The following is an 18,824-nucleotide window of genomic DNA, read 5'->3' as shown; positions in this document are numbered from 1 at the left end:
ACAACCCCAGACCATCACACTACCACCACCATATTTTACTGTTGGTATGATGTTCTTTTTCTGAAATGCTGTGTTCCTTTTACGCCAGATGTAACAGGACATTTGCCTTTCAAAAAGTTCAACTTTTGTCTCATCAGTCCACAAGGTATTTTCCCAAAAGTCTTGGCAATCATTGAGATGTTTCTTAGCAAAATTGAGATGAGCCCTAATGTTCTTTTGCTTAACAGTGGTTTGCGTCTTGGAAATCTGCCATGCAGGCCGTTTTTGCCCAGTCTCTTTCTTATGGTGGAGTCGTGAACACTGACCTTAATTGAGGCAAGTGAGGCCTGCAGTTCTTTAGACGTTGTCCTGGGGTCTTTGTGACCTCTCGGATGAGTCGTCTCTGCGCTCTTGGGGTAATTTTGGTCACTCCTGGGAAGGTTCACCACTGTTCCATGTTTTTGCCATTTGTGGATAATGGCTCTCACTGTGGTTCGCTGGAGTCTCAAAGCTTTAGAAATGGCTTTATAACCTTTACCAGACTGATAGATCTCAATTACTTCTGTTCTCATTTGTTCCTGAATTTCTTTGGATCTTGGCATGATGTCTAGCTTTTGAGGTGCTTTTGGTCTACTTCTCTGTGTCAGGCAGCTCCTATTTAAGTGATTTCTTGATTGAAACAGGTGTGGCAGTAATCAGGAAATTGAACTCAGGTGTGATACACCACAGTTAGGTGATTTTTGAACAAGGGGCGATTACTTTTTCACACAGGGCCATGTAGGTTTGGATTTTTTCTCCCTAAATAATAAAACCATCATTTAAAAACTGCATTTTGTGTTTACTTGTGTTATATTTGACTAATGGTTAAATGTGTTTGATGATCAGAAACATTTTGTGTGACAAACATGCAAAAGAATAAGAAATCAGGACAATTACATTGACAATCATGTTACGTTATTTTCAAAATGTTTCCTTTTCTTTTTCATTGCTTCTTTAACACACTACTTCTCCGCTGCCTTGGTATTTTGCTAGTATATATATATATCCATCCAGTATCCAACCCGCTATATCCTAACTACAGGGTCACGGGGGTCTGCTGGAGCCAATCCCAGCCAACACAGGACACAAGACAAGAAACAAATTCTGGGTAGGGTGCCAGCCCCACCGCAGGGCACACACACACCCACACACCAAGAACACATGAGGGACAATTTAGGATTGTCACCTAACCTGCATGTCTTTGGACTGTGGGAGGAAACCGGAGCACCCCAAGGTAACCCACACAGACACGAGGAGAACATGCAAACTCCACGCAAAGAGGACCCATGAAGCGAACCCGGGTCTCCTAACTGCGAGGCAGCAGCGCTACCCACTGCGCCACCGTGCCGCCTATATAAATAAATATATATATATGTATATTATATATTATATAGTCACACACATGCAAAAAGGAGGCAGCTAAAGGGCTTAAGTAATACTAATACTACACCAGGCGGTGGGCAGCAGGGTGTACTGACTGTCTTTCTCAGTTCCTTGCTGGTCAGTCGTAGGAAATCTCACCAGCTTCTGGCACCAGAGATGACGTCACTTCCAGTTCCGGCCCCTATGACGTCACTTCCTAAACGGGCCTTTAAAGCTGCCATCTTACCTCCAGTCTGACAGATCTGATTTGGACTCGATTTTGTGAACATCTTTGTTCAAATATTTAAGTTTGGCAGCCAGGTTATAATATAAGGGTGACTGCCCCAAACCTTTATGATGTCTGGAGTGGTTGACTTATCACAATATATATATATATATATATATATATATATATATATATATATATAGGTGGCCTTGCAGTTAGGAAACCTGGGTTCACTTCCCGGGTCCTCCCTGCGTGGAGTTTGCATGTTCTCCTCGTGTCTGTGTGGGTTACCTTGGGGTGCTCCGGTTTCCTCCCACAGTCCAAAGACATGCAGGTTAGGTGTATTGGTGATTCTAAATTGGCCCTGGTGTGTGCTTGGTGTGTGGGTATGTTTGTGTGTGTCCTGCGGTGGGTTGGCAGCTGGCCTGGGATTAGTTTCTGCCTTGTGCCCTGTGTTGGCTGTGATTGGCTCTAGCAGACCCCCCGTGACCCTGTGTTTGGATTCAGAGGGTTGGAAAATGGATGGATGGTTATATGTATATGTAAATATATATATATATATAATCCAACGTCTGTCTGTCTGCCTACTTTATAGATTTAGATTGTTTTTTTTTATATAATTTGCTTGAACATTCTGGTTGATTTTGCGACTTCTCTCATTGTGCTAAGTATCAGAGTTCTCTTGCGGCACAGATTTATTTGTGCGAATCTGAGAGGGACACTGCGGGCCGAGGGAAAGGGTGGGTGGGGCACCAGGCATGGGTCCTCCTCACTCACGCGCCAGCCTCCATTCGAATCATTCTACCTCTCGCCACGTGTTAGAGCGCACTTTTCCTCCACTTAGCTAGCGAATCCCGTTTATTCAGCACACATTATCATCTACAGATTGTTAAGGAGTAATGTTTGACGTTTTTGAGAGAGAAATCAGAGCTACGTGTGTTTTAGAGGGTAGCTGCTGATTGCCAGAGATATCACAGCTTTATAAAAAATAAGTTCATGCTTTTGTTTTTAGTCGACTAGATTACTGTAATGCACTCCTCTCAGGACCACCCAATAAAGACGTCAATCAGTTACGAGTGCAGAATGGAGCTGTTAGAACCTTAACTAGGAAAAGAAAATCCGAGCACATCACTCCAGTCTTAGCGTCACTACACTGGTTACCTGTGCCATTTAGAATTGACTTTCAAATACTGCTTATGGTTTACAAAGCCTTCAATAATCTGCACCCCCACCACCTGATCAAAGTAGTTCCTCCATTGATGGAGTGAAGGCCAGAGGTCCACATGACCATCATCATCATCATCTAATTCTTTCATGTGAAGCCTGAAGACCATGAGGATTGATTGAGATCACTCATCTTAGGTAGAATGCCCAGGGTGGCCTGGGTGGTCTCGTGGCCTCAGGACCCCTGCAGATTTTATTTTATTTATTTTTTTCTCTTTTTTGTTGTTGTTTTGTTCTGCCGTCCCAGACATCACTTTATTCTTTGTTACTTAGTACTGCCTAATCTTATTTTTACATTTTTCATTTTTTTCTTCCTTTCATCTTGTAAAGCACTTTGAGTGACATCATGTCACACACGTGCCATTGGGCGGCAGCTGAAGGGCCTGAATAAAAGCAGCACCACGCCAGGCCAGGGGGTGACAAGCTGCACTGACTTTCTCTCTCAATCCTCTGCAGACCATCCACAGGAAATCCCGCACATTTCCGGCGCTGTTGATGACATCACTTCCGGTACCAGGACGCCATTGAGGACATCACTTCTGGTGCCAGTGCTATTGATGACATCACCTTTGGTCCTGATCCCAATGATGTCACTTCCTGTCTCGCCCTTTGAAGCCACCGTATTTTCATCCTAAAATCAGTTCTGTTTTGGTCTCTGAGCTGTGAACAACTCAACCATTTACACGTTTGCAGCCAGGGCAAAATAAACAGGTGGCTGCCCCAAACTTTTTTGATGTCTCATACAATCATTTGTATGAAAACGTGCTCTAGAAATAAAGGTTGTTGTTTATAGTGAAGTCTCGTCATTAGTATCAAAAAACTACACGGTGTCATCGTAAGTACCAAACTGCAGTGCTGGGTGCTGTACAATCGCGATGTCATTCATTGTCAGACATGGCCTCCTCGCTTGGACTTGGTGCAGGACTTCTCGTGTTCCACTCCACGGGAGGACAAATTCCTATCCTGGTCTGACTTTTAGACTAATTTCCAGGAGTAATTCCAAGATGCTTGGTGATTATGGCCCCAGTGCTCAAGCCAATGGAGAATTTGCCAACGGAAGTTCACTCTCGATCACCATGAGCTTGGGCAGGCTGGCAAAGAAGAAGAAGAATGGGGGGAAATAAAATGGCAGGACTGATAGAGAGGGTCAGTCAGTCAGTCGTTATCCAACCCGCTACATCCTAACTACAGTGTCACGGGGGTCTGCTGGAGCCAATCCCAGCAACACAGGGCGCAAGGCAGGAACAAAATCCCCGGGCAGGGCGCCAGCCCACCCCACACCAAGCACACCTAACCTGCATGTCTTTGGACTGTGGGAGGAAAGCCACGCAGAGAACATGCAAACTCCATGCAGGGAGGACCTAGGAAGTGAACCCGGGTCTCCTAACTGCAAGGCAGCAGCTCTACCACTGCGCCACAGTGCCACTCGCTGTCAGGAGTGCGTCCACTAAATGCTCACTTAAAGCGGGTCAATACTATTGCAATCAGTTGTGGTTTATATTTGTAATTAATTGAGGCCACTTTGCTGAGATCTCTTTCCACTTTGACATTATAAGAGCCTTTTTTCTGTTGATTGGTGTCAAAAGAAATCCAAATGCCTTCCACCCTGATTCAATGCTGCATAATAATAAAAGAAATGGGAATCCTTTGTAAAGGCACCGCAAATGGAAGGTACTGCTAAGTCACAGGTGACGATCGGCCCGGAGGTATGGCGGTCTGGTTGAGTTTAGTCCCACTGTTTCGCTCCGCCAGCTGCTTTTCCTGCCAGGTGCAGTTGCCCTCGCATTTGTGTCAGGGGTCGCATTTTGTTCTTCATACCCAGTAATTACTCGTCTCCCATTCTATCAGTTATAATGACTGTAATTAAATCGAATGCATCCGATTGTCTTCAGCCTTCGGTGCCGGTGTGCTCATTTGTTTCACCTGACCCGTTTCCAGTAGACATCTCCAAGCCCACAGCCATATTCAAATATTCAGAAGGACTAGTTCGTGTAGGCCACCGTAAAGGCCCCAGTTCTAAAAAAAACGGAGAGCGTCTGCTTATTTTACGCATATTTAACTAAAGCTTTTCCCTTGAAAGGAATTCACTGAGAAGCCATTTAACAAAAGGTACAGCCTTCATTCAAGGGTCCCGTGGCAGGTTGTATCGCAGTGTCATCACAAACTCTAAGAAAACTTCTTCATTCAGCTGCTCCCATTAGGGGTCGCCACAGCAGATCATCTTCTTCCATATCTTCATGTCCTCGTCATCTTCCTCTGTCACACCCATCACCTTCATGTCCTCTCTCACCACATTCATGAACCTTCGCTTAGGCCTTCCTCGTCTCCTCTTACCTGGCAGCTCTATCCCTATCACCCTTCTCCCAATATACCCAGCATCTCTCCACTGCACATGTCCAAACCAACACAATCTCGCCTCTCTTACTTTGTCTCCAAACCAAACCTTCCATCCAACTGGCGTCCTGGCCGGGTATTAGCCGTGGCCTTCAGTCACAATATTTATCTATCTATTTATATATTTATTTAAAATGATCATTATTGGTGATCGAGTGCAGATTGAAGGGCCAAAAACGACAACATTTGTCCATTTCCAAATGAATCCACAGCTCACTAAAGTGTGAAATAAAGTGAAGGCACCTGAAGAGTTTATGATCTCCTTTTCTGTTTCATGCAACTTCTTCCGGCTGCAGACACTTTTGTATCATTTTCGGCATTCATGGGCCCACTTCTCATTGGCGCTCTATTTGCTTTAATTGTAAAGTAGATAAACAAATGCAGGGTGGCAGCCATTATAAAGAAGCTGCACCCTCTCCTCCATCTTCGTCACCACGCTGCCATCAGCCGTAGTCGTCCTCACCAGACAAGAAGCTGCTGAGTGTTTCTATTTTTGCTCTAACAGCCTCCCCTACCGAGATAATTTAACTGGCAAGAAAGAGAAAGGAGTGCAGCCGGTGGCAGAATTTTGGGGTTTCTTCACAGAGCCTCATGGTGTTCCCACTTATGAGAGTTTTGTGATAACTGGAGAAGCCGAAAGAGGAGGATAATATTTACATTCATTTATGTGTTTCTCTTCAGCTTGAACTTCAGACGGGGAGGCCATGATGAGCGTTTAACCTCGGCACCACAAGCTGAGCTTACATTAGGCGTCTTAATGTCAATTCACATTTGACGGAGGCGTCCCAGCAGCCCCCACACCCTCCCTGAGCCCTTTGTGGTGTGTGTGCCCACCCGCCATGCGTATATAAGTAGCATTGTGGCTCAGTGGTTAGTGTCACTGCTGTAGGAGCCCAGTTTAAAATTCTGACCATAGTTACTTACTGTATATCAGAGTTTATAAAGATAGTGGGTCCCAGTGGGTCACAGCTCCAACTACTGCGCTTGATCCCCCCCTAACTCTGATGATCACTCTCAATTCACCATGAGACCCTCCTCCCCGGCTCTGCCAAGAGTTGATTCTACAATAAAATAAAATAAAAATAAAAAGGAGTAATAAAAATCATCACCCCGAAAGCGGATAGTAGACGTCACGTAGTATATTTGTACCAAATTTCAAGCCAATTGGTGAAACCGTTTGCGAGCTACAGGTGATTTAAAATCCTGGACAGACAAACGAACAGCCACGGTAGCGTATAATAGAAGAAGATATGGTGCCTTTCACATCTATGTATCCATCCATTTATCTACCGTTGTTACTCGTGTACCACGCGCCCTCGTGTTAGACGCGCACCCTAATTTTTACAAAGAAAATCGCAAAAATCGTTTTGCCCCGTGTACGACACGCATTGTGATTGTATGGGAAGCGTTTAGGGCACGTTTTCCGTGAAATGCCCTTCTGTTTTTGTTGCATAACAAAAGTTTTTCTTTCTTCCGTTGCCAATCTCGAACACAAGACTCTGGAACAATGTACTTGCGACCTGCTGCCCGATTTCCTATCTTCTCTGCTTCCAAAATCACTTTTGGTTTCTCTCCCGCCGTGAAGGAGCGTAAACGCTTGCTACTATACATGCTGAATGACGACGCCAACCTGATTCAAAAACAAGAGCGAGAGAGAGAGAGCAAGAGTGAGAGCGAGCAAGCGAGAGAGAGAGAGAGAGAGAGTGTGAGTGAGAGAGAGAGAGAGAGAGAGAGAGAGAGAGCGGGAGAGAGTGTGAGTGAGCGAGAGAGAGAGAGAGAGAGAGAGAGAGAGAGAGAGAGAGAGAGAGAGAGAGAGAGAGAGAGAGAGAGAGAGAGAGAGAGAGAGAGAGAGAGAGAACGCCAGAGAGCAAGCGATGAGAGAGCGAGTGAGCAAGCAAGCGAGTGAGAGAGAGAGAGAGAGAGAGAGAGAGCGCGAGTGAGCGAGCCCAAGCAGAAAAAGTACACATTACAGAATTACATTTCCTCAAGTATGATGCGCACCTGATTTTCTAATGCTAATTTTCGGGAAAAAAATGTGTGCGTGGTACACATGTAAATATGGTAATTTGTGAATACCAAAAACGTTTAAGATAAACAGACTAAAACAACTTTGTTACCACTCATCTCACGTTTTAATTTTGGCTTTGACCCTTCTGTCCTTGGACTTCGATTCCTGGTTCTTGTTTTGGCCTTTGGTTTCGTTTTGTTTTCTTGCTCTTGTCTTCTCATTCGGCTCAGTGTGCTGGGAGTAAGAGCGGCGAGAGGTGCTGCCTTGTGGATCCTCAGTTCAGATCTCACACCTACACTCCTTCGACATTGCCAGTTCTTTAATGGCACTTTATGGTTCTCTAGCGGGTTGTGCGGTTCCTCATCGAACTTTTGCTTCACCAAGAAGTATTTCATTCAGGGAAGAATTCTTTGCATGGGGAGTTGGTTCGTTGTGCTTTGAAAAACTTCTTAATATGCAGAAAACAAAACCACTGAAATCGTTAATGCTCAGTAGGCTAACAGATTAGGAAAGACTGGACTTGGCCTGTGCTACTGGATGTATGGAGCGAGAGTCCCTTTAAAATGCGGAGCCACTGGTATTTCACTCATCTGTTACCGTCTATTCATGCACTGTAAAAAATGTCAGTAAATTTAACAGTAAAAAGTAAAATATCTTTTCTGAAAAAAAGGAAAGTTGCCTTTTGTTCTACTGAAAATTACCTATATATCTTAAACAATACATTTCATTATTTTTTACAGCCAAGTTCTGTAAAATCAATATTTTTCTACCTTTAAAATATGCTACATGATGTTTACTGATGCATTACAATTACACTAAAAAAATCTGTTAACTTTAGTGTAAAACTGTGAAATAGCGAAGGTAAACAACTGTAAAATGTAAAACGATAAAGTGCTGTTTCAGTAACACCGAAGTTACGATATTTGCATAAGAACACGCCCCCTTTTACTAAAGCCAAAAATGCGATATTTGAATAAAGACACACCCCCTTTACTAACAACGAAGTCATGATATTTGCATAAGGACACGCCCCTTCACTAACACCAAAGTTGCTATATTTGCATAAGGACACGCCCCCTTTCCCCATATTGTTCCTGGTACCTGGTACATACCTTTGAATAGTAGGGAAAAAAACTTAAACTAAGTTAACAAACTTATTTTTCCCTGCGTGCTGAAGGTTTTTTGAGGTTATGAAAGCTGATTTATGGTGGGTGGTATTCGATAAGCTGGCACACCTGTAGGACACCATACACCACAAAAGCAAAGTTTACTTCCCCACCAGACAATGTGCCATAACTTCCTTAAACACTGAATTGTTTTCAATGTGTATACCGTATTTACGTGTGTACCACGCGCACATTTTTTCCCGAAAATTAGCATTAGTAAATCAGGTGTGCGTCATACACGAGGAAATGTAATTCTGTAATGTTTATTTCTTCTGCTTGGGCTCGCTTGCTTGCGCTCTCTCTCGCTCAGTCACACTCACTCTCTATCTCGCTCGTGCTCTCTCTCTCTCTCTCTCTCTCTCTCTCGCTCGTGCTCTCTCTCTCTCTCTCTCTCTCTATCTCGCTCGTGCTCTCTCTCTCTCTCTCTCTCTCTCTCTCGTCTCTCTCTCTCTCTCTCTCTCTCTCTCTCTATCTCGCTCGTGCTCTCTCTCTCTCTCTCTCTCTCTCTCTCTCTATCTATCTCGTGCTCTCTCTCTCTCTCTCTCTCTCTCTCTCTCTCTCTCTCGTGCTCTCTCTCGCGCTTGTTTTAGAATCAGTTTGCCATCGTCATTCAGCATGGATAGTGACAAGCGTTTACGCTCCTTCACGGCAGGAGAGAAACTAAAAGTGATTTTGGACGCAGAGAAGATAGGAAATCGGGCAGCAGGTCGCAAGTACGGTGTTCCAGGGTCATTTGTTCGAGATTTGCGACGGAAGAAAGAAAAACTTTTGTTATGCAACAAAAACAGAAGGGCATTTCACGGAAAACGTGCCGTAAACACTTCCCATACAATCACAATGCGCGTCAGAACACGGGGCAAAACGATTTTTCGTGATTTTCTTTGTAAAAATTAGGGTGCGTGTCTTACACGAGGGCGCGTGGTACATGAGTAAATCGGTAATTAAATGGTAAATGTTTGCTATTGATTGTTACTTTATTGATGTAAACTGTGTGCTGGGGTTTGACCCTGACAATGCTCTCTAATGATGTATTTATTAGCATATTTGTTACACTGTATGAATTATGGTTAAACATTCTCTTCTGTTAGAATGTGTTGTAAAGAATTTACTTAGTTATTTACTACAAAGTTATACTGTAGACCTGAAAATATTGCCCCCTTATTTATTACGGTAAAAGTTTGGCAACCCAGCTGCCAGTACTTTGCCGTAAATGTAACATTATTTTTTTTTACAGAGTGGTTATCCACTGTGTGGTGCATGTTACGGATCTAAATTAATAAAAGATCTTTCTGGAACCTTCACATGGACAAATGGCTCTCGTACGGCGTCGCACTGAAGATCCCCTCCGACTCCCTCTGTTTGCTCCTGACACTCCTAGAACTGGATTAGGAGATTTTCGGAGTGTTCTTCTTTCTTACAATGGGACATTATTATCATTACCTGTTTAATGAGGTTTAGGGCGGTGGGATAATGGAAGAACATCGCACACCATTTTCTAAGCCTGCATAATACGCATGTAATGGAAAAAGTGGGAAGATGTAATAATGTATTGGAGGTAACAGTTAAGAAAAACAGGTAGCATTACCGCGTATTGTTAAATTTACAGATGCCTTGGACTTTTCTTTATTTCTTTTTTAAAAAAAAAATTGAAAAAACGAGACACATTTTAAAGGCGTGCCCCTGCTGAGCATGAAAGTCAGCCATCAATTGATGTAAATTTTTCACGCTGTGAAAAAGAATCTTTTATAAATGATTGATGCCTTAGAATCAATCCGGTGTACAATTTTCCTACTGAGTAATTTAAAGTTTTGTTTTTCCTTTGAACGCTTTGTTTGGTAATTAGAGATTTACATTTATACGGAGGGGGGCTTTTGGCCCTGGAGAGATGCAGAAAGTCCATATGTGAAGGGGCCAGAGATCACAGCTCATCGTTTCAAGGTAATTCATTTATATCTAAAAAGCACTGGCAGCCCCTCGCAAAAATAATAATAATAAATTTTAAAAAAACACGTCTGGAGTTGAAATGTAATCTTTGAAAAATAAAGGTTCGCAGGGCCAGCATGGACATACGTATTCAGGGCCTGTAACTACTGCAGCTTTACTTGTTGGAAGTTCGGCACAACTTTGCTGAGCTCCACTGGAATTCCATCTCATTTTTACAAAGCTGTGAACCCTTACACTCAGAAAGACCACCTGGATTGTATGAATCCGACAAACACCGGAGGTCTTCTGGGCAACCTTAATAGTCAATCAGGGGCTGAAGCTCAGGCCATCTGTCACAGATGTGCGAGTAGGAGGCAGCTAAAGGACTTCAGTAACTGTAATACCACATCAGACCAGGGGGTGGCAGGGTGTGCTGACTGCCTTTCTCTGTTCCTTGCAGACCATTCCCAGGAAATCCCACCAGGTGCTGGCCCCTTGTATGACATCACTTCTGTTTTCTGGGGCCCTTGGATGACATCACTATTCTGTTCCGCCCCTTTGAAGGAAGTCACTTTTGGTTCCGCCCCCTTGTATGACGTCACTTCCGGTTCCGCCCCTTGGATGATGTCACTTCCAGTTCTGATCCCCTTGGATGACGTCACTTCCGGTTCTGACCCCCTTGGATGACCTCCTTGGATGATGTCACTTCTGGCTCCAGCCCCTTTGGACGATTTCACTTCCGGGCTCCACCCCCTTGGATGCCATCAATTCCCCTACGGGCCTATAAAGCCGCCTTCTTACCTCCAGTCTGACAGTTCTGTTTTGGACTCAGCCTTGCAAATATCTCTGTTCAATTATTTAAACTTTTGCAGCCAGGATATATTATATGGGTGGCTGCCCCAAACCTTTATCATGTCTAGAGTGAATTACTTGTCACACACATGCCACTGTGTGCCTGCTACTCCTGTATTTAGGACAGGCATGGAGGCGCAGTGCTTTAAACGTATGGAGAGTGCATGTCCTTCCTACGCCTGTGAGGGTCTAGTCGTGAGGGACCAGATGGGGTTCTCAAACAAGAATACACAACTAGGGAAAACTCATTAAAAAGCGTGTAGGAAACAGCGGTGAAATCCTGTGTGGAAAAGGCTCCACACACAGGACTTCCTCCCAAAACACCCACCCATCATTCCTCCAGTCTGTGCGTTCTAAACCACCGCCGGGGTTTCAGGGTGGGAGCAAAAAATAAAAGACTTGAGGCTGAGAGAAAATCAAAAGCTAACATTGCTGTTATCAGTTCAGTAGCTCAGTAGGCCAAGGTAAGTGAAGCTTAATACATAATACAGCATATACATCGTAATGAGCGCTGCAACAGTGGCACACACACACACTAGTAGACCACCGCAGCTACTGGGCTCCACACGTGTTTGAGAAGTGCCTCTGTGTGCCATTTTAACGAATGCATCACTCTATGGGATAACAACAGCAAGCAGAGTTCAGATAGGCATTGTACTCTATGGATGTACCACGTGTTGAAATGCAGTAACTATTTTGTCATGACATGTTTGCATTTCCATACATGGTAAAGTAAAATTTCTGTAGTTACTCATTTAGTAGCTAATTCTGACGGCAATTTCAAAAACAGTGCAGAAATGGCCAGAGTTAATTAAAATAACTTACTTTATGAGGTCTGTCCTGTGGCCATAGCAAGGGGATGACGATTCTTCTGAAAGTGACACTGTGAATCATTCATTGTCAAATAAAGGTCCCTATTACCGGGCTTTACTCTCATTCAATACAAATCTCAGTTCATCCATCTCAGTGCGCTTTACAGTGTTACTTATACTGTTCACATGCAGCTTAGCACGACAGACAGACAGATAGATGTGAAAGGCACTATAAGATAGATAGATAGATAGATAGATAGATAGATAGATAGATAGATAGATAGATAGATAGATAGATAGATAGATAGATAGATAGATATGAATCTTAGTATAGTAGGCAGGACAGATAGACAGACATAAAAGGTGCCATATGATAGATATTAATCTTAGTATAGTAGATAGGACAGATAGACAGACAGACATGAAAGGTGCTATATGATAGATATTAATCTTAGTATAGTAGGCAGGATAGATAGACAAAGATTAATATCTATCATATAGCACCTTTATGTCTGTCTATCTATCCTGCCTACTATACTAAGTATCTATCATATAGCACTATGTTCCTATCTATACTAAGATTAATATCTATCATATAGCACCTTTCATGTCTGTCTGTCTATCCTACCTCCTATACTGACAGACAGACAGACATGAAAGGTGCTATATGATAAATATTAATCTTAGTATAGTAGGCAGGACAGACAGACAGACATGAATGGTGCTATATGATAGATATTAATCTTAGTATAGTAGGCAGGATAGATAGACAGACAGACAGACATGAAAGGTGCTATATGATAGATATTAATCTTAGTATAGTAGGTAGGACAGACAGACAGATGTACTGATATTAATCAATCTATCGTATAGTGCCTTTCATGTCTGTCTATCCTGCCTACTATACTAAGATGAATATCTATTTATCTTTATTAGTATAGTAGGCAGGATAGATAGACAGATAAATATGAAAAGCACTATACAATAGACAGACAGACAGACGGCCATCTGCTTCCCAAAACACACAATGAACCACAACATTCAGAAGCAACCCTCAGCTCCTCATTTGACCAGCCTGGCCCTTCAGTCCGAGTAAGATTTTCAATTGACAGTTTGTAAGTGGGCTTGATATATTGTTGAAAATGGTTCATCTCTTGGCAGAGGGAATAAAGAAGCATCTTATACTGTATGCTAGTTCCAATTATAAACCATAATATTGCATTGTCTTCTAAACTATTTTAGACACAATGGAAAATAATTAAATATGATTAAATGAAAACAGCCATTGTCCTGATTCGCTCAGAGCCAAGCAGACAGGCGTACAGTACATTGTTCTTATGGCGGGGTCCAGGGCGGTCAGACTCCACTCACTGTCCTGGCCCGCCTGTCACTCACCATTCAAATAACACCGAAACAGGTCTGTCAGACTGACTCAAATGGAAATGCAAAAACTCTTCAACCGGCCCCCCATTCAGTCTGTCAAGCTCAAGTAAACCTGACAACCTGCTGCAGAAACACAGCCTGGCTAAATGACTCCCGGACCGAACAGTTAATACTTTATTTAGAGAAACCTGAAGCTGTATTTACTTTATTTAGTTGTAGAAGACTAGCCATTAAACCCCAGGATGCCTAAAGCAATGTCACACTGACCAATTTCTTAGTGCTTCAACGCTTGTAGTTTTTCATTTTCTGTGACGCCAACTGAAATTTACTTCGCATTAGGAATTGCGAGAAACCAGTTCAGACTGAATGACGAAAAACAATGACACAGGGCTTATTGGTTTTGTGTGCAGTCTACCAACTAGCTCTGAGCTTGTCAAAAAATCAAGACAGTGTCTTGATACCATTAACTGTCAGATGAGGAGATACAACCATCTGATTAGAAGTGTATATGTTGTGATGGAAGGCAAGGATGGGCTTGGATCCCAACTGGGATGGATGATTAATTACCTGGACTGGGAGGACTTCACAATAGAAGGAGACTGTCAGTGGATGGGTACCCTGGCCTATATTGCTGGTATTCCCTTTCCTGGTTTAGGATGACCTAATGGGTGGACAGAAGGAGATTGTCGTACAGGGCCTTATTCATCCCTTAATATGCCATAGGTGGCAGCATCACCCGACTTAGACCCCTGTTATAGCTCAAAGTGCCTCATGGGGAATTTGTCTCTCCTCTGTGAGGTGAGAAGGAAAAAATAAAAAACTTGGGAAATTTAGTTTGATGAACCGCAGGAGAGAGAGAGAGAGTTTCAAGGTGGAATGGCAAGATCAGCGGGTTTCATTACTGGGGTTTCCCCTGAAAGTGGACGTCACGAGGTGGCTTGATTTCGGCCTTTTTCCACAATATGAGAAGGGTATCTTCTACCATTGAAGAAGCTCTTCATTCTGAGTGTTTCATTACAGAAGTCACCCTCTTCACTGCAGAAGAGGTGGAGTGTAAGGTAGTGTGAAAGAGCTTAAGAGTTTTTAGTATGCCAGGGATGGAAGAACATTAGAACAATCTAGACGAGAACAGGCCATTCAGCCCAACAAATCTCGCCAGTCCTATCCACTTATCGTATATACTTGCGGATAAGTCAGGACATAACTTTACCGTATAATTTCTGTTATTTTATGATGTCGGTCGTACAAGTCGAATGCGGTAAACTCACGCTATTGGTCCAGGAGATTATGATATGCTAACACCCACCTGAGAGAGTAACCACAGAGCACACAGCCTTTTTGTTTCTATGTATTGTGCCTACGCGACCGTGGTGATACCCAAACTATTCCAAAGCGTTGTTTGTACTGTTTTGTATATCTCACACCCTCATACACCTTTATCGTAAGAACATCCCTTATCTACGATGGAGCGTTTAATCAGAAGAAAATATGAAGCCGGTTTTAAATTGAAGTATTGAAAGAAATTGGTAACTGCGCTGCTGCAACAAAATTCGATGTGTTTGAGAAACTGATGCGAGATTGGAGGAGGCAAGAAGAAAAATGTAAGTGTCGCATTTTTGAACGGGCATATAAGTCGGGGTCTGATTTTATGATCGATTTTTTGGGTTTCAAGACCCGACTTATACGTGAGTATATACGGTATATCTTCCAAAAAACATCAAGTTGAGTTTTGAAAGTCCCTAAAGTCTTATTGTCTACCACACTACCTGGTCACTTAGTTCAAGTGTCTATAGTTCTTTGTGTAAAGAAAAACTGCCTAATGTTTGTGCGAAATTTACCCTTAAGTCTCCATCTGTGTCCCAAGCTGTGGAGTAGAACTGACAAGGTAGTCTTCTCTGAAGTTCTGCCTGTGCCACATGCCAGTCCAGGTAAGATGGAAGAAGCTGCAGAGAAGGAAACCGTGTAAGTCAGTTGGCTTGTTAACAGACAGAGGAAAGCTGATAGGTAGACTGATATCTAAAGATGGTTGATTTGTGGTGGAAATATTGACTGTAAACCTGAGAGATGGATGGAGACTTGTAAAATCATTATTGAACTCCTGTTGCTGGTTCCTGGAGAAACACAGAATCGTTGATATGTATTTGTACAGGTCTGGTACAAAAGACATATTGACAAGGTAAGTACAGGGTGAGCCAAAATGAAGTACGTCATTGCGCAAGGTAGAGGTAGGGTGGGGGTCCTTCGATACCCAATCCCTTGTATTTTTCAGACAGCAACATGTCTTGGTCCAGTGCGCATTGTGCTTTCGCTGTCGAAGCGTTCTTCAAAAACAACAAATCTGTCATCACTATGCAACGTACCTTCCAAACACACTTCGGTATTCCTCCTAACAGTGACGTCCCAAATCAGAAAACTATTTTTCAGTGGGTGGCTAAATTAGACAGATGGGTACAACATTGAACAGAAAATCTCCAGGCCGTCCTTGGACGGTATGAACACCTGAATTTTGCATCAATTTTGCAATCTTCTAGACGTTCAGTGCACTTCTGCCTTAGGCATTTCCAGCACGTCTTTGATTTTGCATGAGAACCTTAATTTCCATCCATACAAAATGATGACAGTGCAGGAACTCACTGAGAGAGACAGGGAGAGCCTTTGAGAGTTGATCACCAACATTCTGCAAACCGTCCATCGAGATGCCATCGTCACGTGCAGCAATAAGGCACATCTCCATTTAAATGGTTGTGTAAATAAACAGAATTTTCGCTATTGGGCTGAAACCAACCTTAATGAACTTCATCAGAGACCCCCGCACAGTGAGCGTGCTACAGTTTGGTGCACCATTGCAGAATTTGCCATTTTTAGGCCCTTACTTTTTTGAGGAGGGGGGAGCAAAAGTCACCGTCACATCAGAACGTCACATTGAAATGCTAGAAAACTTTTTGCGGCCCCAACTGGAAGGAATGGACATGGTGGATGCCTGGTTTCAACAGGATGGAGCAACAGCTCATACAGTACGGGAATCCATGCAAGTTTGGCGGGAGAAGTTTCCGGGGAAGCTGATTTCCCTGTGTGGGATGCTATTCGCCACGAAATGGAGTCATGCGAGCATTCAGAAATCGTCTCAAAGAGTGTATCACTAATGATGGCCACCTCCTTGAAGACATCATTTATAAAACATTAGCTGTGTACGCCCATGCTGCAAAAAGCCCAGGGTCTTAGAAACTATTGAAATCTTCAGGAAAAAAGATGTCAAGTAAGGAATTACTCTGGGCGTCTCTCTCTTAGAAGATTTTGTTTTGGCGATGGTGCTCGCTTCGCTTGTGCATTAGCGATGGGAGGAAAAGTAAAAGGGATTCCATTTTACCGATGTTAGTGGCTAAGCAACTTTATCGTTCTTCAGAGGTTTCGTTTTGCCAATGTGCTCGCCTTGCTTCTGTATTATCGGCTAAGTGAGTGACTCTTTCTTTGGAGGTTTCATTTTGCCAATGTGCTCACCACACTTCTGTAATAGTGGCTAAGCAAGTGACTCTTTCTTGACTCTTTCCTCTGAGGTTTCATTTTGCCGATGAGCTTGCCGCACTTCTGTAATAGCGGATAAACAAGTGACTCCCTCTTCTGAGGTTTTGTTTTGCCGATGTGCTCACCTTGCTTCTGTATTAGCAGATAAACGAGTGACTCCCTCTTCGGAGGTTTTGTTTTGCCGATGTGCTCACCTTGCTTCTGTATTAGCGACTAAGTGAGTGACTCCCTCTTCGGAGGTTTCATTTTGCCGATGTGCTCACCTTGCTTCTGTATTAGCGACTAAGTGAGTGACTCCCTCTTCAGAGGTTTCGTTTTGCCGATGTGCTCGCCGCGCGACTGTAATAGCGACTAAGTGAGTGACTCCCTCTTCAGAGGTTTCATTTTGCTGATGTGCTCGCCGCGTTTCTGTATTAGTGGCTAAGCGAGGGTCTCTTTCTTGACTCTTTCTTCAGAGGTTTCATTTTGCCGATGTGCTCACAGCGCTTCTGTAATAGTAGATAAGCGAGTGACTCCCTCTTCGGAGGTTTTGTTTTGCTGACATGCTCGCCTTGCTTGTGTATCCTCGGAGGTGGAGCCCTTACCCCGACTCCACCTCTCACTTCCCGGGCCAGACAGACAGACAGACACACACACTTCCTTGCATAGACATTTATATATAAAAGATAGTGAAAACAATCTATTTTGTATACCCATTCTTCTGTTGTAAAGAAATGTATTTTATCTTGTGGCGTTTTTGTAGAATAAACGTTTGAAATGTGGTACTTCTTTTTGTCTCACCCTGTATAATAAAAGTGTACGCTTATCAAACAAAAGGCATCCAGTATCGACACAAATTATTCACACCAACTGCAATCTTTCTTCCAGTGTACCCACAGTGCAATCGTGCATTTTAAAATATACACCATATAATCCAGTTATTCAATCTTGTTTTGTTTTATTCTTGAAGCACTCAGCTATATCAGGAATGACGAAAGCTTAAAGCAGATGAAATTATGTCTGGGGCATTGCAGAAGAAACATGTGTCAGGTGCCATAGAAATGAATTCTTCCCGTTCATGCTCTTCTGATTATGTCAGGCAGGAAGGCCCCAGTTGCTCCGTTTCAGAAGTCAGCCAGTTCAAAGATGTCCTTGTCTTCCATGTATTTGTAAACTGGCCGAGGGTGATGCTTTATGTACCGATTCGTAAGAGTATTGTTAATCATGGCCATCTGCTGCACAGAGATTTAGCCTTTAGGACATAAATGAGCCCTGCGGGACTTCATGGTCTTTTCCAAAGAGATATAATTCTTCTACTTTTAATGCACTGAGGGTCAATCTCTGTCTCTGTACAATAATCAGCCATGACACCTGCTTTAAATCCCCCCGAGATGGTCAAGATAGCTGCAGCCCTCTGAGATGACCTTCAGGTTTCACGGCCAATTATACAATGCCCTTTTATTGGCTTTGCATTGTTTCTAAAGCTTATGACAGAACAAATAAATGAAAACGAATAAAACGCATCATGACAGAGATTTTTTTTCCCCCTTCACTGTAATATCTTAAAGCCGCTTTCTTTTGCCGTGTTCTGCGTGAATATGGATTAAATTTTAAAGAGTGAATAATCTGTATAAGTCGTGCTTCTCCCTCAGAAAGAGCAGATTACCAACTCCAGGCGAAAGAAGGGGGTGGTGGGGGGCAACTACTGCCCTTAGAGAAAGAGTTCAAGGATCTCGAGATCTTCGCCAGAAGTGATGGAGAAAAGGAGCCTGAGATCATCAAGCAGGTTGGAGTGGCATGGTGGGGAAGTGGTCACTCTTGGTTTATCATTCGACCTACAGGTACATCCCTGACCTCACTTATGATCATGAGCTGTGGGTAACGACGAAAAGCATGAAATCATGACTACGGGGTGGGATGGGGTGGGGTGGGCAGACACATGGTTTCTTTACAGG

The sequence above is a fragment of the Polypterus senegalus genome, chromosome 6 (genome assembly GCF_016835505.1).
Source record: "Polypterus senegalus isolate Bchr_013 chromosome 6, ASM1683550v1, whole genome shotgun sequence".
Taxonomy (NCBI): Eukaryota; Metazoa; Chordata; class Cladistia; order Polypteriformes; family Polypteridae; genus Polypterus; species Polypterus senegalus.
This window is presented reverse-complemented; position numbering follows the sequence as displayed.